An 11,212-nucleotide genomic window follows, 5' to 3' on the forward strand; every position below is an offset into this window, starting at 1 on the left:
CTTAAAGTCTAACAACTCAGTCCCCCTGGACTTTAATTTTACCTACTTGGTTACATGATTTTATTTCAATTGCACCAAGTAACTGATGCTGATGTAATTTTCGACTTAAACAAACGTCACAAATTTTATGAGGCAAAACAATATAGATGTCACCATCGTCCTATTTTAGGATTTTATTTTCAGCTTAAACTCTGGAGGCCTTGGTGGGCAATCAGAAGTTTGATGATTGTTGATAGCAGGAGAAATAAACTTGGTTCAGGAGGATTTATTAAAAAAAACAGCCTTGGTAAATCATTTAGCACAGCACTGAGGATTAAGCAAATGACACAGACTGAGCCCACATCACCTACAATTCTGATATTTATAGTGGTCTCTGTATTGCCCAGACCTGCATTACATCTTCACCCAGTTTCTCTTTCTTAGCCAAAAGGAAATTAAGCCCCCGAGGAAGCAGAAATGCTGGAATAGTGGAATAAAAATGTCTTGTGGGGGGAAAACAAAAAAAAAATCACAGGAAAGTTATCTATTTTTAGGGGGGCATTAAAAAAAAAAAATTGAACTTGTCTGTGAGCGTGCATTGAAAAAGCATATCTCAGGGCTTTTGTGATGGGATAAAGGAACAAAGAGATATAAATTGAAGACCGGCTTTTAAAAAGCAGATTAGAACAGTCAGAGCTAAATGCAAATGAAGGGGCGAAGCAGCATGAAGCCAAAAGAGCAAGGATGTCTGGAAAGCCCAGGGGAGGATGGAGGAATGGATAAAAGACATACTGGATCAGAGGCTTGAGCTGTTACTGCAGCATCACCGAGGGCTGGGTGAGATCCGGGCTCCTGTCAGCGGTGGTTTAGGAGTATCAGGTTTGCCTGACCAGTCTGACATTTCCTCAGATGTGTTTATCAGCTCTGTTTGAGGGCAGCTAGCCCCTGGCACTTTGCAGCTCTGAGGGGAGGAGCAAGAATTGATTCTTCATGATTGATGGTGCTGTGCTTGAACGCAGCCCCTAATTCCTCTGCACAGCAGGTTCCCCTTATCCCCCGAGCACAGCTGGACCACAGGCTGCCTGCACTGGGTGTGCTCTAACAGCCCCCATCCGTGGTGGACACCTACAATACTTTACTCGTCTGTTTTTTCATCAGCCAGCTGGAGGAGAACTCAGCAGATAGGCTGCCCTGCTGAGCAAACTATGCAGAACGGGGCAGGGATGTGAAAATCACAGCGAAGACAAGGCAGTAAAGAAACGTGATCATAACGTCCAGCTTTATCTGCACCGTTTCTATCAGATTCAGGCTTGGTCCTGTGTTGGTATTTCTTCTCTGCTGCTCGGGCCTTGGAATGTAGACTATTTGTGTTGGCATTTTAATTATAATAACCTCACAGGCAATGTTTTGAAAAGCTTCACTGAACTAATTGGCTGACTGACATTTATAAGCTAAACAAGCAGCCGTGGTGTTGCAGCACACCACAGTTAGTGCCTTCTCTCAGGCTGCATCTCTGTTGCTGTGCTTGCTCAGGACTCAAGCTCTCTCCTGACAGTCTCCTTCATTATCCATAGCCTCCTTTACCACCCACATTTTGGGTGTCTCCCTAGCTCAAATCTAGAGCAAGCAATCTGCTTCACCAAGTGGGAACACAAGCCCAGAAGGACCAGCTCAGGCTCACATGCTGCTTGACGGACTTGGTGAGCTCAGGCTCCCAGAACCCAGCCTGAAGGCATGGTCAGAGGCAGAGCACAAGTGGCTCAGTATGGACTACAAATCCAGCCCACAGTGCTGGGCACTCAGGTGTCAAGCTGCCGAGCTCCAGCTGGCTGCATTCTCCCAGATGTTGCTACTTAATTGTACAGGCAGTAGAGACACCGATTGTGCCAGCAGCAATGTTTTCGAGGGGTGAGAAGGTGACTGCAAAATAGTGATGACAGTGCTTTCTGGTTCTGCTTCCACTGTTCTGGTGGGACAGTGGAAATATTTAAAACTAAATTTGTGAATCCTCCTTAAAATAAAGTCTCTTTATTGCATAGCTGAACTGTATGGCTCTTCAATGCTATATTTTATCAATCTTAAAAAATATTAGCACATTGGTAGCGACAGCTGTCTCTATACAGCTGCTACATGCAGTGAGAAATACATGTCCATGTGGTTTTACTCTTTATTAATTTCTGTTACAAATGGCTTTTGGTGTGGATTACAGTTCTTGCAGTGGCAAAGCGATCAGCAGTAGCAGTGCTCTGAAGGGAACGAGCAGACATAGCCATACCTCTTTTCAGGACTGTATCGTGATTTGAGGCTGTTTACATGTACAGGCTCCACGGTCATTAGCCAGTCTCATGTATACAGCAGGGGGATTGCAAGCAACAGCATTCTTGTCCAAAAATAATCTGTAACTTGGTGACCAGAAGGAACAGCTCCTCTGTTTATCTCCAAAAGGAATGAAAGTGCTTTCCTTGTGAGCAGCCAGCGCGCAGGGTCTGTCTGAGGGATAATCAGATACAGGCAGACGGGCAGACAGACACATGCAGCATTAGTTCGCAGTCTGCCTGCTCTGATGTCAGCAAAGCAGCCTCTCTGATCTGAATAGAGATTAGCACAGTTGCTACCAGCCTTATTTTATGATCCTCCACTTACAGACTCCTGATTCATTTATGTTCATATTAAGATAAGCTGAACTGGGTAAATCTAGAAAACCAGTCCTAGAGAAGCAGGCAAGGGAGCTGAATTATCTTTTTATTTTCCCTAATACTTCAGGTTCACATTTCTAAATTTCATTTAAGCATTACCTTGACCTTAAGACTAGTTCTACATTCAAACTAATTTTGGTCACCTGAAAGCCAGAAATATAGTAACAATCTGAAGAGACCACTGAGTTTAGTGATGACAGCAGGAAATTTTTGTATATAAATATGACACATAGCTTCTAAATGAACAGTGTTTCATCCCTTCTAAAGTAAACTTTTTTCACCTATTCTCAAGCCCCAGTAAATCACACACACATGAGATTTTTAAAGGACTCTCCTCTCTACTGCCCTATGCATTTCATTTTATTCAGACCTACTGTAATTGTGCCTGGATCCTGTACTGTCACAACCTAGTGTTCCCACCATTAAATTATAGACTGTATGGGAAAAGGCCATGTTTTATCTTTGGCAACATCACTCTACAAAACCTCTAGACAGACACATACACTGAAATGCAAGCAAGGTGAGGATCATATATTGCACAGCTAGCTAAATATCTTGGGGAGCTGCAATAAGACATTGCTGTTTGCTTCTCCTCTGTTCTTCCAGGTGTTGTACCAGTAACACCTCAAAATATATATGTCTATGTGCCTATAAGTAAATAATTATAAGTATATATTTGTTTTACTAACAGTAACATGTAGTAGTGTGTGTAAGGAAAAGATTCCTTAACAATGCAGAAAACATTAGTTTTCTTTAAAACACAACAGTAACTCTCCTGGCAAACACTGAATGATTTAATTCACCTGTACTTTCTCATTATCAGAGGCCCCTGCTCTTTTTAAACATCCTAATTCCAACGCTGACATTGCAGTAAATAACATCCATACCAGAAGCCGAATGGGTTCATTAGCTGTCCCTCCATCCATAGCTAACTGGCTCAGAAATATGATCTTTTGCCAAGAATACCAGTAAGCACAGATTTTTCTACTGTTACTCCTCTGTGAAGATTGCCTTGCATCATCATTCAAAGTCCTAATGCACTGAGCTCTCACTGTGTCTGGGGATGCATTTGGCCTGTGTCTGGCCTTGAACAGCAATGTTTTAATTACTTTGTTTTAAAAGGGAGAGATTTCTTGACAGAGGAAAGGGAGCAAGGAGACAGCTAGCTCTAGAGGTCAGTACACTGGACTCAGTCAGTATTACAGCTGGTGGTTGTGTTCAGACTTCTAGACCATGTTCCTTTCTACCCACTTTCAAGCAATGCTTGTGAATTTTTTAATGCCACCCTCTGACAGAGTAACAGGACCACTGAACTTGTAAAAATATGTGGTTAGGCATCAAGATGTGGAACATCCTGGAAAAACCTGACTAGGCAGATGATAGCTTTGTCATGCGTGAAGAATTTTGTATTGTTTCAGCAACCAGAAGAACAGAATTAAAGGACAATATATAACTAAAATGTATCTTTAGCAGACAAACACTTTTTTTTTTCTTTTTGATATTACTAATAACACCTTTGATTATTGCAAGCAAATATTTTTACTGTTCATTGGAGACGTTCTTGATGGCTGCATTCACATCAGGTGAGGAAACAAAATGTCTCAACTTTTACTTCTTGTCTTTACCTCACTGGCACAAACCTGAAGTCATCAAGCGTTGAGTATTTAGGGACAAGTCCAGAAACACAAGTCAGAATTTCCTTAGTTCATTCCTGACTAAGCCAATGGAAACGTACCTTATTAATCTTAGATTTTATAAGTTCTTTGAGTTTATGACGTTTTGGCAATACATGTGCAATATTAAAGCATGTGGAATATTGAAAGAGTTTATATTTCATTTTTCCTCTGAAGGCTAAACCAGTTTTCCAGTCATTGACTTCGATTCCCTGTTCCCATTATCAAAAATGATATCACAATGAAGTAAGCTAGGCTTAGATATGTCAATTTTGCTACATATCTGGAAAGAAAAATAGTATAATCATGAAGAAAACAGCCTCTCATTGTGTAAGGCCTCCTGCTGCTGAACTGAGCAACTGGCTATAAGTTTACTTGGTGGGGGGATAACCAAAAAAAAAAAAAACCACAACAAGGAGAAAACAACAGGGAGATAGATCTTCAGGATGAAGTCAGAATATCTTGCAGTGATGGCAGATTTGCCTTTGCAGATACAGCGGTAATTCCCACGGTCTCTGCTAGTAATCAAATTGAAAACACAATTAGTATGGTCAGGCCCTTCACCACATTTCAGAGAAACAAACCATAAAGACATTTTCTAATGACATCACCAACAACTTTATCACTGGACCTAGTGAAGGTCACCTCAGCTTTTCAGAGCAAAGCTTTGACACATTTCTCACCTTCAGCCACAACAGCTGCTAAAGCTTCCTTCAGCAGGAAATGGAGACCTTTGAAGACATTGCTTGTAGAGGATGGTGGGAATTTTTGGGTCACTCTTTGGCTGGGATTTGGGAATGGTACTTAGGTGACTATGGGATGGAATAGGCTCCAGGGAGGCCTAGGTGCATCTCCTGTTTTCCACTCTTGCATGTGTATGAATGAGGTGGGGGCCCGAGAAGTGGCACTGGTTGGTCTCACCTCATGCAGTGTTAACATCCAGGTCCCAGCATCCAGGGCCCAGCCCCAGGCCCACCGCAGCCACCTTCACCTGGGGGCCGGGATGCGCTGCTGAGTCCCTGCCCCCAGCTGCAGTCATCTGCAGGTTTCTGCGGGGTCAGCTCTAACAGGTTGCTCTCTGCTGTGTATAGTACAACAGCAGTATGATTGTAAAAAACTATTTTTAAAAATCTGCTGTTCTAAAATAGGCCCTGTTTAATTATAAAGATATGCCTCTGAAAAATGAAAATTCAATCTCATCAGCAGAAAACGCAGTCACCCACTCTGGACCCAATTTTCAGGTGCTCTGTGACCCAGTGTCCCCAAAACACCCAATCCCCTAGATAGTTCCTGGCCATAGCGGATGCCCGAGTATGTCCAGAAGCACTTTGCACAAGCACAGAGACCCGGTTTTGATGAGCAGGCTCTCCCTCTGGAGGCCTCCAAGAGCATCTGCCTCTCTCCTCCTCTTATATAACAACGTGCAGTTAATTCGGAGGATTCAGTTAGTAGATTCCTAAAATGGAAGCACAATTTAAATGCTGACATTAGGTGGCTTAGCTCCCACTCATGCAGCTTCCCAACTGCTATAAAGGCGCACGCATCAACCTGTCAGCATTTTAGAAAAGCCTTCCATGGTAGTTTTTGTATATAGCTATGACAAGCAGGAAGAGACAAACCCTATTCCTGTAACATTTGCTGTATGTAAGGAACAGATCAGTCACGCATCATTTGTATGATCTGTCCTTCCACGGCAAAAACCTCACCATCCCATCACCTGCACTCTGACATCGATCACGCTGGGCTCCGCCCGGCCCAAGTGCAGAGACTGCTCCTGCATGTTCAGTTATGTTTTCTGAATGCTGCTTTATAAGCACACAAATGATTTCTTAAGACAATCTGCACCCCAGAGATCTGGCATCGCTCTGGTGAGCCATGGCAAAACTCAGCTCCCCCTCACTCCTGAAACTATGGCCGTAGCAGGCCTCTGACCAGCAGCCCGGAGAGAGCAGGCCCACCTGGTGCTGGGCTGGTGTCCCTGCCTATGTACTTTGGGAGGATTACTGAACCAGGGGACCGGTTTTGTTGTTGGTCAGCTGGGGACTCTGTGGTTAGGACACAGCACTGTTTTCCCCTAAGGGATGAGGAGGCAGTACTCAAACAAGAAGTCACTTCAGGCAGCACCACAGCCCTCACCACCGTGCTGACACGTCGAGCCACATCCGTGGGCACACGGAGCTGCAGCCCCCTGCAGCTGCGAGCATCTTCAGCAGCAACACCACACGCTGAGCCCTTACAGGGCGAGCACCGCAGGTGTGGGCCTTTCCCCGGCCTAAATGTATGCGTTCATTTCCCTGCTTGATGTCGGTAACTGCTGCGGTGTTTGCAATACTAGAAGCTAAATGTCTCACTCGCTAGATTTCTGAAAAAAACCTAATGCATATTTTTAAAGTGTGGTGCTCAAGAGGATTATTTGTGCTGAATTTTCTAGCTCTTTCTATAACCTAAAAGAAAAAAAAAAAAAAAAAAGAGCCAAAGAATTATTGCACCTCCTCTGCCCAGCCTCCAGCACAGAAATAAAACCAACAGCTCGGCCTCCCCGACAAGCTGTGAAGAGTCAGATAATCCTGCCCAGTTTATTCTCCACTCAGGGGCAATTTGTTCCTTTTAAAACCCTTAACAGCATTTTGCCGAAACTCCCACGAGGGAAATTGTGCGACTTATTCAGCCACCCCCATACCACTCTCCAAGGCACTGCGTGGTGCCCCGTTCCCCGCTGGCACACAGTGCATGCAGGGGTTATGCAGGTGACCTGTCTCATTCCTCACTCTTGGTTTATCCACACCGTTTATTCCCCTCGTAACAACACCCACCGCGTCCACACGCGCGGTTCGTGACCACCCACACAAAATACCCTAAAATAAGGACAGCCGGCAGCAGGCTCAGCGTAGGGACACTTAAAAAGTCAGCGAGGCCCCAGCGAGGATCGAACTCGCGACCCCTGGTTTACAAGACCAGTGCTCTAACCACTGAGCTATGGAGCCGCCGCTCAACAAGCGCCCCCGCTCCGCCTAACAGCCTGCACCGCCCGCCCCCGCCCGCCCACTCCGTGCTCCCCGCCGAGCCGCCGCCGCGGCCGCGCTCCCCCCGGGCCGGCCGCCGGGCCCGGCCGCCTTCCCCCGGCCCCAGCGGGACGGGGAATGGGGCTCGTGGCCCTGCGGCCCTGCGGAGCGGCCGCCGCCGGGAGGAGCCCGCGGCCCGCCGGCAGCCAGCGGCCCGTGCGGGCCCGCAGCGCCGCCCCTCGCCCGGCGGGAGGCGGCCGGCCGCGTGTGGGGGGCGCGGGTCGTGAGGCGGGGCGGAAAGAGGACCCGAAGACTTCCTCTCTCATTAACCCCCTTGTATTTTGTAATAAATGGCAGCAATAAAATTGAGAACTAAACTCTGATCAATTGTTGTTGACTGCGAAAACTAAGCCCCGTGGGGCCGCAGGACGGTAGATACAACACGAGGGGGGCAGGCCCATTTTCTCCACAGAGGGATACTCATTGCCTGGGTGTGAATTCCAGTCACCTTGGTGACAATAAGTGTTTAAATCCACCAAGAGTTTCCTCTTAATACTGTATTGGCTTTGGAAATAAGATAGAAGTCTAAATCATCATGACACACACAGAAAAAAAAAAAAAAACTACAGATTTATATATTACTCAGGCATTATTGTTGTTTTGTTTTTTTTTTGTTATGGTTTGGCTGGGTTTTGTGTGGGGATCAAGTCTCCTCTGAGATACTACAACAGGCCAGGGTGCAGGCTTGCCAGTCTCTAAAACTCTGGTGGGTGACAGTGCCAGCTTCAGTGCTTCCCTGGCTGGCAGGGATCCCAACGGAAAGCCTTGTATGTGTCTGTGTACATACACGTGTGTAACACAGTGCAAGTATAAGAAACCAACACTGGAGAACACAAGAACAGTACAGATTATTTATTATCACGATTATATTGACATGATAAGTTGTTACATTCTGGAAAACTGAAAAAAAATCCCTTTATCTTGTGAAGGACCTCTCCGCTTAGTCCCTGTGCCCCTGTCAGGCCCAGCCTGAGTTGCTATGTGCTCATCTGCGAACCTGGGGGACCAGTGAAACCCCTGCTGCAGGGTTTCGTGCAAGTGCATCAATGCACAAGAAGTCCATGAAATATTTAAGCACTGGTAAAAAACAGACAAAAAACCAGGAAAAATACCTGAAAACCCCAACAACAGCAACAAAACTATATGAAAACTTGTTGCATGTTACCATATTGTTCTCCTAGGCCTCTGTTGTGTCCTGCTGCTACTACACGTCACTGCAGAGGCAGACTGACAAAAATTGCTCAGTAAGGTTTTGAAGTCCTGACACCTTCCCTCAGATGCCAAAAGAACACATTGGCTGTGGTGCTCAAGCAGGACAAAACTACGTGGCAGCATCTGTCCGTGGGAGCAGTAGCGTGTTTCCTGCATTCTTCAAAGGGAGCATGATTGAGAAAAACACGATGATAATTAAAAAAATAAATGCTTACCTCTCTCATTAGCATCTTAAGTGACTGAAAGTGGGGTTTTAAAAGACTGGCTTTTCCTCTCCTTGCAGTCTCTTTAAGTAAGGTTCATTTAAAGCAATAAAAGAAGACTGATTGTCATTTGGTCCTGGAAGACATGCACAGAAACCCCACGGTAAGAATCTTGATCTAGCCATTGCGTAGTCCAACAGCAAGCAGCCAGGTCAGAGATGTCTGAATCCAAAATAGGAGAATGGACCCATTTCTCAAAGCAGAGCTAATTGTGCTTTAAAATTTTCATGTGCTTGCACTTTGTTGCTATGTTCACATCACTTTGGGGAATGTACAGATCATCTCTAAAAACCCTCGGATTAGTATGGAAATAAAAATCAACAAATAAACCAATAAATCATTTACATTCCTTCCAGTAATCTCATATTCTTCTACACTCCTCTATTTTATCCCCACCACCTTCTTTCAAACACAGTGTCAGAGCTGAGCCAATAGCTAGTTGGCAATTTTCCTTTTAAAATCTATAATTCATATTCACCTCAATATAACTGAGTATCCCATCTTTTTAAAACAGAGAACAATTTTTTGCATATGAAGTCAGAAAATGCTTGTCTACCATAAGCAACCAAAATCTATTATTGCAGTAATCACTCCCTCGCTAAGTCAGTACATCAGTGCTTGAGCTGGGAAACCCTCAGTTCCTTCAGTGCATTAGTATTGACAAAGCTAGTCCTTCAAATACATTTTTAATAACCTTTTTATACGGTGCAATATCACTGAAAGTTCACTGCATTTATTTTTGTCAGTTCAGAATGGTGGGTTTTCATATGAAAGGACTGAAGAGATTTTTCTATTAGTGCTCTCCATTCTAAGGGCCCCAAAACATTAATGCTGTGAACGTTAATATTCTGCCCTGATAAGTAATCTGGTTCTGTGCATATTGCAGTGGGGCTAATGGGAGAAACCAGAAAAGTAGCTTTGTGGATCGGGAGCACTGCCAAATTGCAGGGATCTCCTCTACCGTTGATGATTTCTCTCTCTTTTGATTTTTTTAATGTCACAGTACCAGAGCGGTGGCATAGGCTGCCTTTCAAGTTACCTAAGACATCAAAGGGGGATACTGAGGACCTGACTCTTCACTGTTTTCCACCTTTTTCCAGCACTGACACTCATGCCTAATGAGTGCAACATGCTGCAAAAATAGCATCCCTGTACAAGTCTCATGCTAGCCTTTATTGTGTCTGAGGCTTCAGCTTACAGCTTTCAAGCTCTTTGAAGCTCTGAGCCCAAGACTAGTCACATCTAGCCACGTGATGGATGCGCCCATGCCTAGGACCGTGAACTGGTCCTCACTGGCTCCTGGCATGGGATAGGGCTCACGACACACAGCGCCTGGGAATCTTCCTGGTAGTCTGAGTGGACAAGGCAAGGAATAAATGTATTTGCCCTGCACACATATAACTTAAAGGTTTGGTCCCATGGCTGGAGTGAGGTCCTTGGAAGAGAACATGCCTCTCTGTGAACCAGCAGAAATTTTGACATTATCCAGGGGCTCTCAAGAACATGAAGTTCATTTTCCAGCTATCACTCACAATTAATCTCTTTAATCATCCAGAGGGGTAAAATTCAGTTCTCTTGCATTACACAGCTGTAAAGATCACCTGTGTACTTCCTGCACTGGTCTGTTTCCCAAGGCAAGAGAGAACTTCCCCCAAGTGGAACAAGACTGCCTCTTGCAAAGGGAGTACCACAGTCTCTTTGTTTTCCATCAGAATAAAATAATAATAATAATAATAAAAGTCCTTTTGCATTTCCCTCTATTTCTTTCTGTATTCACTTCCATTTTTGGTTTATCTTTTCACCAGAAGGATAGGCCAGGAGAAAGGCTTGCTGGGCAACTACAGTATGTGTATGAAATAATACCGTATCAAATGAAAACACCAATGTCAGATTTTTATTTTTTTTTAATAGACAAGCTGATAGCAATTGAGTTCCCTATTGGCCAGAGTTGGGGGAGTGGACTTCATATAAGGTTTTCCATAGCATTTTGTAACCATCCAGCTAAGAACAGGCATCAAGCTACAGCAAGGGTCAACGGGTAATTTTCTCTGACACAGAGAGCATGATGCTCATGCCATTAAACCATGTCAAGGTAATGCAGTGAATATTACACTGACTTGCCAAACTGCATTAACCGTAATGCTTTCTCTCGGAGCCTTTAAGGGGATGCCTCTTGGAATAAAAGCCACATGAGGCTGCTGGGAAATCTGACTGGGTATTAACATCTTTGCAAAGGCTAGAATCTCTCAGCTTTCTTGAAGAAGGAAAAAAAATCTCCCACTGAACAAATATCATCATATTCATACAGAATACCATATGAGACATTT

The 11,212-nt window shown here is 44.5% G+C and overlaps 1 non-coding gene across 1 annotated transcript; it reads right to left on the reverse strand.

The window, feature by feature from the left end:
• Nucleotides 1-7,259: 7,259 nt before the first annotated feature.
• TRNAT-UGU (transfer RNA threonine (anticodon UGU)) lies at nt 7,260-7,332 on the reverse strand. Its single transcript has one exon. It is a non-coding gene; the product is annotated as a tRNA-Thr (tRNA).
• Nucleotides 7,333-11,212: the final 3,880 nt, after the last annotated feature.

The sequence above is a fragment of the Anser cygnoides genome, chromosome 5 (assembly GCF_040182565.1).
Source record: "Anser cygnoides isolate HZ-2024a breed goose chromosome 5, Taihu_goose_T2T_genome, whole genome shotgun sequence".
In the NCBI taxonomy this organism is placed as follows: Eukaryota; Metazoa; Chordata; class Aves; order Anseriformes; family Anatidae; genus Anser; species Anser cygnoides.